This window comes from Pteropus medius, unplaced genomic scaffold (genome assembly GCF_902729225.1).
Source record: "Pteropus medius unplaced genomic scaffold, Ma_sr-lr_union100, whole genome shotgun sequence".
Taxonomy (NCBI): Eukaryota; Metazoa; Chordata; class Mammalia; order Chiroptera; family Pteropodidae; genus Pteropus; species Pteropus medius.
Window position 1 is genome coordinate 3287515 of NW_024356335.1, and position 15584 is coordinate 3303098.

Sequence of the window (15584 nt, forward strand, 5' to 3'; positions counted from 1 at the left end):
GATTTCCCGATACCCTAGCAGGATGTGTCAGGGCAGAGAGAGAGTCTGGGTCTCTGCTCTTCCCTCGCTGCGATTCTCAGCGTTATGGTTCATAGTAATCAGTGACTAGCATTTTCTGCGGTTTCGTCGCACACCAGGCCTGCCCAGGCATGACCACTCATGATCCTCCTGATCCATGGTTCAGCGTGCTGGGTTCAAGTCCCGGAGCTGGCGCTTCCTAACCGTGTAGCTTTGGGCACCTTGCTTACCTTCTGTGCCTTGATTTCCTCACCTATAGATGGTGGCGGATAGTAGTTCTTACGTTATGGGGCAGTTGTGAAGATTCTGCAGGTTGGCTCGGGGTAAGTTTTATAAGTGCAATATACATACTAGTGGTTACTGAGAGATGCGCGCTATTATTATCTCATTTTTCAGGAAAGGAAACTGGGGCTCAGGCTAAGCGTTCTGCCGGAGTCACTTGGCTCCCAAGTGGAAGAGCCAGGATTCGAACCCAGCTCGTGGGCCCTACCCCGCTGTGCCTCAGTGAGGGACGCACACGTGGGGGGCGTCGGGCCGGCTTCGGAAGGGGCGTCCTCAGCTTTCCTCAGAGCCCGCTGAGAGGAGATCTTCCCTCAGTGCCCGAAGCGGCCTCTAGGAGCTCTCGTAATCCCACGGCACAGGCAGTAGCTGACCCGTGACACACATATCACAGAAGGAGAGGGAGGGATCAGGGGAGAGTTTCTGTTTGGAAATGTTATCTAACACGGAGCGCTTTCAAGGGACACGGAATGTGGAACCCGCACTGTCATGCCCCCCACCCGCCCGGTGCTGGGGAGCCCTCCCCTAGTTCCCAGCCTGTGTCCAGTCTGCTGGAGACCTGGGCTCCCTGGGGTACCGTCCGGGGCGGGGAGGGATCAGGTGTCATCGGGCGTGCAGGGAAAGCCGGGGCAGCACTCTGCCCCAGGCAGACGTCTCTGGCTGCCGCGTCCCTTCCAGCGTGGAGCCCTTCGCCCCTCCGCGCCCCGCTGAGGGCGTGAGTACAGGCTGCTGGGCTCCGGGACCTTTCTGGACAAGGCTCCCGGCTCCCGCAGATGCACTTGCTTTTGCCCTGCCCGCGTATCGTCCCCATCCGGGGTGCAGAGGGACCCAAAACTTCCAAACGACTTCCTGAGTCCTCGGCTACCCCTGCTGTCCGCAACGCCTTCGGTCCGCTGTCCCCTGTGGCGCACACCTACACAGCACACACGCGTGCACACACCCCAGCCCGGGCCGTGCCCAGGAGCCACCGCCACCACCCAGAGGCTCTTTGTCCGAGCAGGAGAGTGGGGCCTCGGAACCCCAGCCCACGAGCTCGTGCCTGGGACACCACCCTCTGCCCGGGCGTCTGCAGGTCCTGCCCCGGCACACGCCTCGCTTGGCTCCCAGTGAAAGCAGGAGTGACACCTTCCGGGATCCAGCTGTACACACACCCCCGGCCGGAGGGATCTGGGGTCTCGAGCCCCAGACCCGGGGCCAGCTGCTGCCTCTCGCTCCCGCCCCTCGGCACCACGGAGCTGGCCCCTTACCTCGTCCCTCCTGCGTGCTTCCGGGGCAGCTGCTCACATGCTTGGCCGTCAGCGGGGCAGCCCGTCCATGGCCTCCAGGAGGGGTCCCGAGTCTCAGGCCAGCCAGCCACCCAGAAGCCCTGCCTCACTGGCCTGTGCTGGCTCTGCTGTGCCCGCACGGTGGGGCTCGGCCAGGCTGGGACGGGGCTGGCCGCGGGTCCTTCGGAGCTGCTCACAACCTGCCCTCTCGTGCGGCGGGGGCCGGCGGCTGCCTGCGGGCCGTGCCGTGCAGGTTCCGACCCGGGCGGCACAGCTCGGGGCTGCCTCGCGTCCGTCCCCAGGCCGTCTGCAGCAGCCTCATTTGAACTCCCAACTCCTTTGTGGAGCCTTTACATGCCGCCGGAGGAAACTGTGAGCACAGCCTGACCCTGGTTGGCTGCAGGCACTTCTCTCCACCCACCAGTGCAAGAGGATCCCCCAGGCCCCAGAAAGGCTCCGGGCCTCCCCTCAGCCCCAGACAGAGGCGGGCCGCCCGGTGATGTCACACTAGCTCCGGCCCCAGCTGGCCCGGCCCCTCCCGCCCCAGCCCGCTTTGGCGGCCTCGGAGGGCTCCCTCCTTCCCTGGCACGAGCAGCCTGGCCAGCTCTGCTCCCTGGCCCGAGTGCTTCCCAAAGCTGGGGCAGCTCCTGGTGCACTTTGCAACGCACAAAGCTTCCCCTCTGACTCAGGTAGCGGGTTTAGATCCGCTCCAGCTGTGCAGGCAACTGACGTGCGGGCGGCAGGAAGCCGGGTCCTCTGCTGTGCACTGCCCACAGAGTTTCAGTCGGGGCAGCCCCCCCCTCCCCCCCGCACAGACTCCCCGAGGGCTCACTCCCAGCTCCAAACCCTGGGGAAGGGAGCCCAAGGCTGTCCGCACGGAAGCCAGCAGCATCCGTGCCGTGCTGTGAAAGTTACTGGGAGGCAGGAGCCCGGGAGAGTGGAAATGCCGCCGGCTGGGGTGAGGCAGCGCTGGAGAAATGCTGCGTCACCTCCTACCTGAGCGGCTGGGGTTCAGTCCCCTCGCCTCCCTGGCATCCCTTTCACGCAGCAGCAAATGAGCTAACGAGCAACCCGCCTCCAGGGCAGTGGGGAAGGGGCTTAGCCCAGGGCAGGGACGCCTCGGTGGTCTGAACTCAGACTCTGGGGTCAGGTGGGCCAGCGGTTGCTCTGAACCAGCCCCTCCCAGCAGGCTTTTCGAGGAACAAATAATGGGGGTCCACCGGTCCTCAGCAGTCTGTCACCGGTGTGGAGCTCGTGAGTGTTGACAGGGTCAGAGCAGGAAAGGCGAAGACAGCACGGGCCCCCGCGAAGTACGCGGTCCTGCAGGAGAGAGGGGGCGGGGACCGGGAAGGGAGCAGCCAGGCACAGGTGTGTCCCTCTGCCTGGACCGTGGCCACGTGAAATATTGGTGGTCGCACTTTCCTTTAAAAAAAAATTCAGTGATGATGGTGGTGGTGGTGGTACTGATGTTTGGGTACAAATTGGGAGAGACATTTTAATGGGGTTCCCCCCACCCCGAGACACAGTGTGTCACGTCCTTGGTCCTTGGGCTCATGGGTCCATCACGGCTCGTTTTCACCACTCCTGTCTCTGCAGGGAGCAGGCTTTTCTTCTTGCCTCAACTGTTCTCAGCCCATCAGACCCTCTCCCTTTGCCATTTGTCAGCCCTGTCCCTTTTTAGAAGGTCGGCCTTTGCCAAAAGCCCCCAGTATCTTATGGGCCACAACATGAGCTAGACGGATGGGTTAGACAGGACCCCCCCCCACACACACACACATCTACGGTGGGGGTGAAGATGCCCACCTACTCTGGACCACGGTGAGCCATTGTGGTGGGGCCACGGCAGGCTGGGGGCTCAGGATCAGCAAAGGCCCAAGGAGCTGAATTCTTTTCGAGCTGCACCCTCGATAGCCTGGAGGCTGGCTTGTCCGTCCTTCTTTCCTTCTCTCTCTCTCTCTGTCTCTCTCTCTCTGTCTCTCTGTCTCTGTCTCTGTCTCTCTGTCTCTGTCTCTGTCTCTCTGTCTCTGTCTCTCTGTCTCTCTGTCTCTCTCTCTTCTCCAGGATTTGTTTATTAGGAATGTACTCAAGCCAACACCAGGAGGCAAAGACCCTGTCCTCACAGAGCTCACAGTCAGGAGGGGAGACAGACAGACAGCTGGGGGTACACGGGGCGCACTGGGCACTGAGGGAGAGCATCTAAGCCGGAGGCCGGATAGAGCCGGGGCGGGACCGTGAGGGCGGGCTCCCTGACGACGTGGCGCTTCGGCCGAAACCCGCGTTTTGGGTGAGAATCAGTGGTGAGTGTGGAGAGGGGATGGTCTAGGTGGAGGCGGCAGTGTCTGAAGGCCGTGTGGTGGCTCGCTTTTTCAAAGGTGGCCCTCACAGTCTCTCCTGGTCCACGATGAGACCTTGACACTCCTCCATGGAGAGGCAGGGCCTCTTCCTTCTCCCTTTGAATCTGGGTGGGTCTGTGACTTGCTCGTAGCCAGCAGAACACAATGGAGTGATGCTGCCTGGCTTCTCAGGCCGAGTGAGAACGGACAGTGCGGCTTCTGCCTGGTGCACTGGGACACTCTCTTCTGGAGCCCGAGCCAGGCTGGCGCCTGAGAAGTCCAGCTACCCGGAAGCATGCAGAGGCCACATGTAGCATGGGTCCCAGCGGACAGCCGGCATCAGCCCCCAGACGCGTGAGGAAAGCTACCTCTCTGTGATTCCAGCCCCTCGCCATCGAGTGCCCCCCAGCTGGAGAGGCCCCCAGACACCTGAGAGAGACGCCATCCCACTGTTCCATGTCTGAACTGCCAACCACAGAACCCACAAGGGCATAAACATGGTGGTTTCGGCCACTGCATGTGGGTGGTGATTTGTCACACAGCAGTGGGAACCGGAGCAGACCCCGAGGCGGGAGCAGCTGCGGGCATTCTTTCCGGGAGCTGAGGGCCGTGCACTTGGCTGAGAGCGATGAGGAGCAGGTGAGGCCTCGTGAGAGGCGGCACTTTATCCCAAGGGCAGTCGGGAGCCTCTGGGACTTTTTAAGCAAGACACCGTTCCGACGCGCTTTTGTTTTTAGAAGCCGCCCATTCATTGTTGAGTGGAGCCTGGGTGGATGGGAGCTTCAGGCTAGTCACCCAGAGCTGGGGGGAGATGGTCGCAGCCGTCCCGGTAGGAGAGGTGGTCGGGGGCAGGAGGACTCACTGGGTCGGGGGGTGCCCAGGACTTTCCCACTCTCTGGGAACAGGCACAGCCCAAGTCCCTTGAAGACAAATCTGCGTTCACAATTCAGGGTGGCCTTGCCCTGACCTCTTCGCACAACCGCTGCCCCTCTGGTGGCCGTGGGCAGTTGAGGGTGCTGCTGGGGATATTGAGCTGCAGAGTCAGACCCTAGGCCTACCACTCGGCCGCTCTGAGCCTCACTGTCCTCATCTGTGAAAAGAAGGATTTACCTCACAGGGCTGTTGTGAAAATTAAATGCGACCCATTGAGCAGAACACACAGCAGCTGGTGCGTAGTACGTGTTCAATGAACGTTGGCTGTAGTAATTTTTATTAACTCCTTCGCTTGGCTGTGAGTCCCCTGTGCCCCAGGGCGTGGGGAATGGCCCGTGGAGCGGAGTGGACACGTGGGCGGCTCACCGGGGAAGGGGGGCAGCGAGGAAGCGAGGCTCAGAGTCACTAACTGGGCAGCTTTCCGGCTCTCTCTCAGACTTTGTGTCCTCATTTTAGAAAAAAAAGAAATGATAACGGTCCTCGGGGTTAGCGCGAGGGTTAGAATAACGCACCGGGGGCTCTCCGCACGAGGCCTGGCATTCAGCATTCGGCAGTTGCTCAGGAGAAGCAGCCGCTGCTGCTGCTCATCCCTGCTCCCATCATCCTTGTCAGGCTTCTCCCTTGATGGCTCCTGGATCTTGGAGTCCCCCCGACCTCGAGGAGCTCCATCCTCACAGGTCCACCAGCCCACTGGACCAAACTACCACGTCGCTAAAGCATTTGAGGAGAAGGGAATTTTCCGTTTTCTTTATAGAGTTTACATCAGGATGAAAAATGTCTGATGTTCACACGGTGGCAGAATACAAAGAATCTTAATTCTGCCCACAGTTTGTGTAAACGATTTCACGTGTTACCGCGTCGTTACCATTTCTTTGCTGTTGTTGGGAACGTTGGGATGTCATACTGAGATGCTCTGTACGAGACAGTGTGAGACTGCAAAGTCTCACCACCATTTCAGGTTCCACATACCCCAAATTGACGTTTTTTGCCCTTTTAGAACTTTCTAGACACCATTTTATTGTCCTCTGGCCTATGTAATTTCTCATAAGAAGTCAGCTCTCTTCCTTCTTGCTAATCCTGTGTCCACAATGGTTTTGTTTCCCTCTGACTCTTTTAAAGATTTCTCTTTGTCTTTGACTTAGTAGTTTGACAGTGGTGTGACTAGATGTGTGTGTGTTTTTGTTTTGTTTTTTTTTTTTTGTATTTATTCTACGTGGGATTCATTGAGCTTCTTAGATCTATGGGTTGGTCATTGTTCCTTCAAATATTTCTTTCGCCCAGCCCTCTCTCCTCTCTCCTTCTGGGACTCCATTTACACACTAGGTGTTATCCCACTGGTCACTGAAGCTCTGTGTATTTTTTTTATTTTTATCTATTTTTTCACTCTATTCTTCAGTTTGGATCTTTTTTTATTACCTGTCTTCAAGTTTGCCAATTCTTTCTTCAATAGCATCTAATCTATTAATTTCATCCGAAATATATTTTATGTCAGGTACTATATTTTTTAGTCCTGGAATTTGCACTTGGTTTATTTTTATAAGTCCCATATCTCTCTTCTCCCTGCTCTTGGTCATAGTCTGTTAGGAAACATCAGTCCCAATAATTCATAGATGGGTTCAGCTCAGTGTACCCATCGGGGTACCAGAAGATGGCAAAATGTATTGTCCCCACGAGCTGTGTTAGAGCACCTTATGTAGCTACGTGTGATGTACTAATCATCAAGCTCAACATTTTATGGGTATCTTTTTTTTCTCTCTGGGCAGTATTACCATTCTGTTCTACTAACAAGAAGACAGAGACTTGGCAAAATGAAGTTCCTTGCACCAGGCCACATAGCTAGGAAGTGATGGGCCTGGGGTTAAGACCTACATCAAAGCCAGCAGGAATGCGGTTGTCCTGGGAACAAATTGCTTTTCTTCAATTCTAACCTCCTTTTTCTTGTTTTAATATCTCTGAAATCAAGATGCATCTTAAGGTTAATAGCATGTCAGGGTTTAATTGGCAGCACTTTTTGTTTTTTACTAGAATATGACGTATTTATTGGTTGATGACTTCTCACATGTGAGGCACTTTGGCAGTTTTAGTGATCAAGGTTCCAGTGAAGTTGACCCGTGGTTAAGGGACACAGTGCAGGGTCTCTCCTCTCCCGGTCTGCTGGTCTTGCAAAGGCCTAGGGGAGCGTCCGAGCATCAGGAAGCCCGTGGAACTGCCAAGAGCCTCTGTCCGTCCAGATTTAATGAAACGGCTGCCTCTAAGCTGATGGTGAACCAGCTGGTCCTCTCCTCTCCTGGAGGCGTTGTGGTCAGGTCCTGTGACTCGCTGCCCTATGCCTGGCCGGGAAGCCACGTGTCTCCTGGCCCTGTGACAAGTTAGGAGACTTGCATTTACGTGAGGATTCTAAGGCGGTGCTGCTGGTCATCCTGCGCTGCCCCGTGTCACGGGGGATGTCTAGGCAGCAGGGAAAGCCCTTTGAAGACACTGTCTGTTACGTGGTTGCCAAACCAATGTCAGCACAGAGCGCATGCTCCGTCGCAAAGCAGCTTTGAGAGCCCGTCGTTAGCTCGTGGACGATCCATTCCATTCCTGATTTCGCAACCCACTGCCAGGGGACAGAGTCAGGGCAGTGCTTCGTAAGTCTGGATATCACTTAACAGTCAAAGACATTTGCTGTTCAGCCCCATCTGAGCGCCAGAGTTTGGGCTCCAGGTCAATTTACTCAAAGCCAATTTGCTGAGACTTTAGTTGCCTGGTTTTCATTTTGTCATCATAGCAGTATTTTAAGGAATGTTCGTTCGGTCTGGGCCCCGTGTGCTCATGCTGCAGCTGATGCTGGGGCCCATCCCCAAGCTGAGGCTGAGGAGCAGAAAGAGGAGAGACGTAGTTTGCTCATTTTCTTTATGTCTTCATAATAAAAACTTTACAGGAAATTTCTGAAGCTGTTTAAAATCATCCCCATCCTACACGAATTTTTAAAAAATGTTTGCTTTTGGAATGTTGTGTGCGTCAGACAAGATCTTCGTCCCTACCAGGAGATAAGGGACTGAAAGCAGTTTTAGGGTCAGTGAAGGGGGACTCCAGCCCCCTTACAGATAACCTGCCGAAGTTCTCATTCCAAGGAGCAGTGAGCTGTTGATGGTGTTACTTTTCTCTCCTGGGGCCCAAGGAGGTAGCTGGCTGGGCAGATAAATGAGGCCTCTGACAAGAGCCTGGTGGAGTGAGCTTCCCATGCCTGAGGCCAGGGTAGAGTCACCAGGCAGAGGTGCTGGTGCTGGTAGGGAGGTGGGCAGATGCCATCAGAGCGGGCCGAGGGCAGAGCCTGGGACTGCCTTGTTCCGGCCTCCGTCCAGAGCATCTCACTCGAGGCTGAGCACAAAAAAGCCCATGATACCTGTCTGTTGAACAGCTACACAGGAATGCTAGCCTTCAAAACATCGCCTTCTAACTCAGGGTCTTGGGATCTAGGGCAGCAAGGAGTGCCATTTGGGAGTCTGACTAGAAAGAGAAGGGAGAGGAGACCCGAGGAAAGAAAGCCAGCTGCCCTGACGTCATGCGGTTGCATCCAGACCACTGAGGGTCCCAAGCTGGCTCTGGGCGTCCCAAGTAACTCCCTGTTCCACCGCTCTGGCTCCGAGGTGCGCTTCTCCCCTTCCCACTGTTCCATCCGCCAGGCAGGTGCAGGAAGGTCGGCATCGCTGTGTTGGGCCATCCTGCCAGGCGTGGGTGACGCCGCAGAGGGACGGATGTCCACTCATTCGTGGCAGGTGCGGGTGGGTGGCGGTGACGTTCCCTGTATTGACGTTCCCTCCTCCGCATGGCGCAGCCAGTTCCCAGACTGCTTTGCCATTTGTTCTCTCCCTCGAGCCTCTCGGCGGGCCTGGAGCGGGAGGGCAGCGATGATTCTTTTTTGTCTGCGAGGGCAGTGCCCCAGGCGTGGCTCTGAGACGTCGTCCACCGGCCCCTGGCGCTTCGCCTTCATGCAAAATGTGAAAATCCATCTTCTATGACTGTGTCGTATAAAGACAGATATGTTCATGTTATGTATCATATTATGTTCAGCATTTTCTAACCTAAAACTTCACTTTTTGTTCTCATTTTAAAAGGAGTAAACATTGTCACAAGCCCCTAACGGTATCGTGAGCCCCAAGCACTGTGGCCACTGTGCCTGATGGGTACTCTGGCCCTGACTCTGAGCTCTCACTCCCTCACCCACGAGTCCAAATCCAAAAGCTCTAAGAGAGACAGCGAGCCTTTTATAAAAAGTTCGGCACAGATTTATTGGGTGGCCGAATCTGACCTGAATTGACGTGAGGGTCTGTGCAGTGTTTGAACAGCTACTGCCACCCCCCTCGTGTCTAGAGGGAGCTGCCCTGAGGATACGTGGCCTACGCACCACATGACAGGCTGACCCCCCCACCCCTGCCCCAGTGAATCATTTGCTGCAGATCTGGTCTCCTCTCCTGGAATGTGAGTTCCTTGAGGACAGGGTCACGTGTTGTGGTGTTCGTTTCTGTGGATGCAGATATCAACCATGTCTCTTTAAATCCGTCATTTCCTTTTTCTTAATGAACCCACAGGGAGCTGCCATTCACAAATGTATTTATAGTTGGGATCCAGCTGAGTGCGAGTGCGGGAGGGCCTTTCCATCAGCAGATGTGCAGAGGGTGTGTGCACTTGGGTCTCTGGGGGAAGAGAAGGGAGATGCCTTCATGGGAAGTTGTAGCAGAGACAGCACTGGTTGAATATTAACAGGGTGCCAGGCACTGTGCTCAATACTTATGTCAGTGACCTTATTTACTCACACAATTCGCTGGTAAGTACCATCTTTGTCCTCCTCTTAGAGCTGAGGAAAACAAGGATTAGAGATGTAGAGTAGCTTCCCCAGGGACATACAGCTGGGCAGTGGTGGAGCGAAGGCCCAGACCCAGGCCCGCGGGCCTCAGGGTGTGTCCACCATGGCGCTGCCAGGATGGTGCCTGGATCCAGCCTGGCTCCCACAGAGCAGCTCTGAGCCTCAGGACAGCGTGGGTTCTCAGCAGAGGCTGGAGGAGCTGTCTTCAGGTCACCCGGTGAGACCTGGGGCTCCAGCAGTGCTGAGTCGGGAGACTTAGGGCCAGGTGATAAAGTGCCACGGAGCAAGCAAAAGGTCTGCCCACCAGTCCTGTCGGGGACAGCCACTCAGACATCCCGCGGAGATTTACTGAGCACCTCCATGGTGCCAGATGCTGGGGACACTGCAGCGAATAAGACACACAAGGCATCGGCCTCTTGGAGGGCATGTCTCTTTGAGAGGGCAGACAATGAAGAGGTGAGATCATTTCAAAGACTGATGAAACCAGTGGATGGAATAGGGAAGATGGGGGTGAGTGGGAATGAGAATGGGGGCTTTAACGGGGTACTGAGGGGAGGTTTGTGAGAGGGAGGGTCACGTGAGCCAAGCCCCCAGTGACTGGAAGAAGACGGCCATGCATGGGAACAGCATGTGCAAGGCCGTGCGACGGGTACGAGCTTGTCCTGAGGAGTGGAATGGCCAGTGTGACCAAGCAGTGGGGACAGGCGTGAGGGCAGGTCCCGTGGACGGTGGGGGAGGGAGGCAGGCCGGGGCAGGTCCCGTGGGCCAGGCGAGGCCTTGGGTTTTACTGAGAGTGCAGCGGAGGCCACCGGAGGGTTGCAGGCCGGCCACGACGCGCTCTGCTTTGCATTTTCTCGCCGTCCCTCTTGTCGTTAGATGCAGAATGGTCCAGGGGGGAAAAATTGGACCTGGGAATTCCATCAGGAAAGTCGAGGGGCTGTCCAGCTGAGGAGCAAGGAGACAGGCACTCGGGCGGTGTCGGGGACACAGTGACCAGTGGTGGGCTTGGGAAGAAGAGCTGACAGGAACTCGGCGTGACTGACGGCGAGGACGCAGCCGCACCACGTCGCGCCGTGAAGATTTGCACATAGATTTCTGTGGCGACCCACGGTCGAGACCACAGCCAGCACTGAGGGTTGGGCAGTGTCGGGCACCATTCCCCAGGAGTGTGGGGGAGCAGGTGCCAACAGGAAGCTGGGGGACACAGACACTAACGGAAATACCTGGGGGCGGCTGGGGGTGGGGTCGCTGTGCTGCGGAGATGTGCAGCACCTTTCAGCACTGCCGCTCACGTGGCCCTGTGCCTTCCACCCTTGAGGTAGCTCCTGAGATGGTCTGACAGGGAGATGGAGCGCAGGGTCTCCTTGGGCTTGCCGGAAGTTGTTTTCAGCACGACACCCTAGCTCTGCTGACCCAAACGCAGAAGGGGTGACTTTGTAGCAGAGAGAGGCAAGAACTTTGCAGCTGCGGCCCTTGAAAATCAGAATGGATTGTTTCCGCATCTTTCCGGCTTGGAGATTCTCAGACCTGCTCTGGGCGCTCTGACTAGTGGGTCTGGGCTGGGGCCACTCAGGGCATCCACACGGGCCCCGCGGGGAGTTAGGGCAGCGGTGCAGGAGGCTTGCTTCTGCCCCACCAGCCTCCAGACCACCCACTGCCCTCTGTCTCACCCCCACTGGGCTGCGCCAGGTAAATCCCAGCTCTGAGGCCGAAGCCCTGGAGGGCAGGGGTCAGATTTCCACAGTGCTCTTTATTCTCTGGTTGCTGGCCCAGATCTGCTCTTTGGCACTCTACCCTGTGCCCGGAGGCTGACCTGCATGGATTGCCTCAGTGGATTCCCTTGCCCGCAGCCTGGGTCGGGTTTGGCCGGTGGCAGGTACCGACAGGAGATGAATAGGTAGGATGAAAGGAAGGATGGGCATAGGGCAGGCTCCCCACTGCTGGACCGTGTCTCGGTGGTGTGAGTTCTACCCCTGGCTGGGTTTGAGTCCTTCCTCTACCTGTCGTTAACCACGTGACTTCTGAAATTTACCTATCCTCTGTGCGTCTCAGTTTCTTCATTTACAAACTGGGGATAATAATACCACTCTCCCAGGATGGCTGGGAGGAACAAGTGAATGACGCGAGCACAGCTACCTTAGCTCCATGCCCGGTACCCAGCCGGCCCTGTTTCTCACCCGGAGCCCTATTATCTTGGGTTTTTAACAGATCCGGGTCCTCTGAAGATCACGTTGCTTTGTATCTCTCCAGATGGCCTCCTGTAGTTATCCCTTTTTAGTTTGCATGTCTGTCACTGTCCCCAGAACCACAGCTGCAGGACCTCACAGTCCTTCAGCCAAAACAGTGCCTTCCTGCCCCTACCTTTGTCCGTGGGCTGTGAATGAAGTCTGCCTCTGAACAGGGTGGAGAGCCCGCTTGGGGACAGCACCTGTGCACATACCCCAGAGGGCTCTGTAACATCACGGGGTGCGTACTGATCTTCACAACCACCCCATGAGGCAGGTTCTTTGATTGTCTCCCAGTTGTCAGATGCAGAAACCAAGGCTTAAGAAGTTAATCGACTTGTCCGGGGTCAGACGTGAGTCAGTGGTGGGCCAGCGTTGAACTTGGGCGGTCTGGGCCGGGAGCCTGCCCTCTCAGCCGCCGTCATGGGGAGACCTCAGCAGTCCAGGCCCCAGACACCAGGTCGTTGTGGATAATCGAATTAACTGGAAAGCTGCTCTTTAAACATCCAATGTTCTAATTTTTTTATCCATTCTTATTAAGCTTTTCATAAAGACGCACGTGCACATGCACATGCGTACCGGCCTCTGTCAACCTCGGCCAGTCACACTGCCAACCTCTTGTTAATGACCCAGTCCCCTTGAGTGGACCAACTTTACTGTGGGCCGTTGGGCGGAGGGCATTGTAAACAGTGCCCTGTAAGGCCTGTCAGCCCTAGGCAGCTGTTATTAGTTTTCTAGCTCTTTTTTCCATGGCAGCAATCACCTTCCCTTCTGGACCCTCGTCCCTCTCCTAATTTGTGGCCTCTCAGCAGCCGAGGTCCCAGAAATCCAATCAAATGATTTGTGAATAAGAGTAGCCGGCACTACACACTAGTCTCAAGGGCTCTCTCGCGAGTGAGGCCCTGTGAGACTCAGCGCCTGCCCTCGGTCACATTAAGCCGGGGTGCTCAGAGGCCTCTGGGCTCTTACAACACAGCTGCCATCTATGACACACTCACGGCGCGCCTGGCATGGTGGGGGGCCTTCTACATGGATCATTTCCTTGAGTCTTCAGAAGCAGAACCTTCCAGGAGAGGTTCACTTCGCCGTCTCTGTTTTACGTGATGAAGTAGCTCAGGCTCAGAGAGGCTGGGGGGGTCTGCCCGCAGCCACACAGCCTGTAAGCGGCAAAGCCAGGATTCAGACCTGGGCACGTCTGAACGCAGAGTTCACAGTCGTCACGGACTTTAAGCTTTCCAGCTTCCCAGAAGTGTGGAGAAGGGTGAGGTTGGGCAGCTTAGGGAAGCTCCCGACCCCCATGTCTCCATTCGTGGGATAATGCTGTTTATTCCCAGAGTGATCATGAAGGTTAATTGAGATGTGTGCTCGACACATAGTAGGCCCTGAATCAATGTCGGGTCCCTTGTACTGAACTCTTCGGTGGCTTTTGAACTTCGGTGGCCTCGGAATCACCTGGGGGCTTTTGTTAGGACACGGTTTGCCAGGCCCACCCCAGAGTTCCTGAATCTGTAGGTCTGTGGTGGGGCCCGAGAATTTTCCTTTCTAACAAGTTCCCATGGACCACGCTGTGGGAACCGCTGCTGGAGATAGATGAGTTTGCCGAGAAGGTCAGTCCGGGGCGGCCCCGCCGTGACTGTGACCGACTTCTGGTGGCCGGTTCACGTGTGCGCAGATGCCCGTTAGGAGTCAGGCAGGGAACTTGCAGTTTGGCGTTTCCCAGCCGTTTCCGGGGAGCTGGCTTGAAGTTTTTAGTCTCGTTCTTTCCTTCACCTCCAACCAAGATGCCTGAGTGCCGCTGGCCTGGGAAACCGTAAAAACGAAAAGCAGCATGTTGACATCTGGACTGCGAAACAAGGTTCACTCGACTGTCGACGAAAGAAATGTCCAAACCTGTAGAGAACGTTTATGAGTCGATTTGAGCCAAACTGATGACAATCGCCAGGAAGCAAAATCTCGACGACTGAGAAAATGCTCTGGAGATTGGCAGTTTTGCAGCTTATTTTATACATTAGAATGTAAGGGGAGACGTAAGGAGGATAACGTGAAATTCGGTGGTGGTAGATCAAGGGGGTGGGAGGAAGCAAAGAAGGGGAATCTCTGGGATTGGATGAAAAAGCAAATAGAGAAGCGCGTCTTTTTCGCTGGCGGGTACAGCATAGTTAACAGTTCACGTTTGCAGCACACAGGGGTGGTGTGCGGAATAACATACCAGCGAGGGGTTCTGTGGTCTCGGCACGCAGCCCAGGCTGTGCCTTGAGGGGTCTGGAAAAGAAGATCGCACTGACATTTCACAGGTACGTTATCGTAGACGCAAAAGGATCATGGACAAGCTGACTTACGGTAAAGACTGACCTTTGTCAAGATAGCTCCAGGCCTAGGATGCGACTACCCACCCTGACCGCCTGTAGTTTGGGGTTTTTATGCTCACGCCATCCTGTATGGTGACTTCCGGTCTCTGAGTTTGTAGGGCCCACCGTGCAGGCCTCCCCTGAGCTTCTCAGCTTTAGTACGTGGCCTCTTTTTCGTCCACGCAGCCAGTTTCATTAACGTGTCTCTGATTTCCAATTACTTTCATGCTATAGAATAGGAAATAAAAGGCATCTGAAAAGGTAATGAATCATCTTGCAGAAATTACTTCTATAAATTATCCATCCCGTATCCCCCAGAAAACCTTCTGAAGCGTTACTCAGGCCGGGTATTCTTTCTTTCACAATTGCAATTTTAGGTTTATTTATATGATGATATGATTGCTGTTCTGTTTTCCCCCAACAGGCTGTAAGGGTGGGGCAGGTCACCTTGTCACCTCTAGATCTCCAGTGCCCAGCACAGTGCCTGGCACCCAGCAGTGGGTATTCAGTTGGCATTGCCGTTGGATAGATATCGAAGGGCCTGGTTGCACAGAGGTGGGTGCTAGGGTTAGAGGGACCCGGGTTCGAGCCTGAGGCCTGCCCTTCCTAGCTGAATGGCCCTGGGCAAGTAACTTACCATGTGTGCTTTTGTTTCTTGCTTTCTAAATTGGAGATAATAAAAATAATATCTATATACTATAAGGTTGTCATGAGAATGAAATGAGACGTGTTATCCAAACTGCCTGCCACATGATCAGCGCTTTATTTATTTCTCCTTCATCATCGTCTTCATCGTAAGCATCATCCTTCCAGGCAGGCAGGTGAACTGGTCTAGAGTGTGGGTCTCGAACTCAACTTTCAGGTTCAGATCTCAGCTCCACTGCTGACTAGCTGTGTGGCCTTTAGCAACACATGTCACCTCTCCGTGCCTCAGTCTCCTCGTCACCAAAGGCACCAACCTCCCAGAGTTCTTGTGACCAGTAAGGACGCATGTACATATGGTGCTTCAGCTGAGGGCTGGACCACAGCCTGCGCTGACCTTGTCCCTTTCCACATCTGCAGAGGGGCAGGGGCTGAGGAGAGAGCAGCTCAGCCACAAGAGGAGGACAAGGCAGGAGGAGGCACGGTGCACCCCACTGTGCCCCAGGGGCTGCCCTTCTCTGCCGACGCCCACCCTCAGCCCCACCACCCCCGGAGAGAGAAGGGCAGTGGTGGGGGGGAGCGCTCCTGGCTAAAAAAAAAACAAACTTCTCCAGCTTCTGCCACTGGAAACCCCCTCTTCTGGGCAGCCCTTGGAAGAGCAGCTCAGCCTTCAGCTGGTTCTCATTACCCTC

The 15584-nt window shown here is 55.5% G+C and overlaps 2 protein-coding genes across 2 annotated transcripts in view; one reads left to right on the forward strand and one right to left on the reverse strand.

The window, feature by feature from the left end:
- The window catches only part of ANGPTL2 (angiopoietin like 2), a 33327-nt gene extending 31296 nt beyond the window's left edge, over positions 1-2031 (reverse strand). The window contains exon 1 of the mRNA XM_039861568.1: positions 1545-2031. The gene's annotated coding sequence lies outside the window, so the exon portion shown is untranslated. The remainder of the gene's footprint in view (positions 1-1544) is intronic.
- The window catches only part of RALGPS1 (Ral GEF with PH domain and SH3 binding motif 1), a 250459-nt gene that overhangs the window by 160821 nt on the left and 74054 nt on the right, over positions 1-15584 (forward strand). The window lies entirely within an intron of this gene.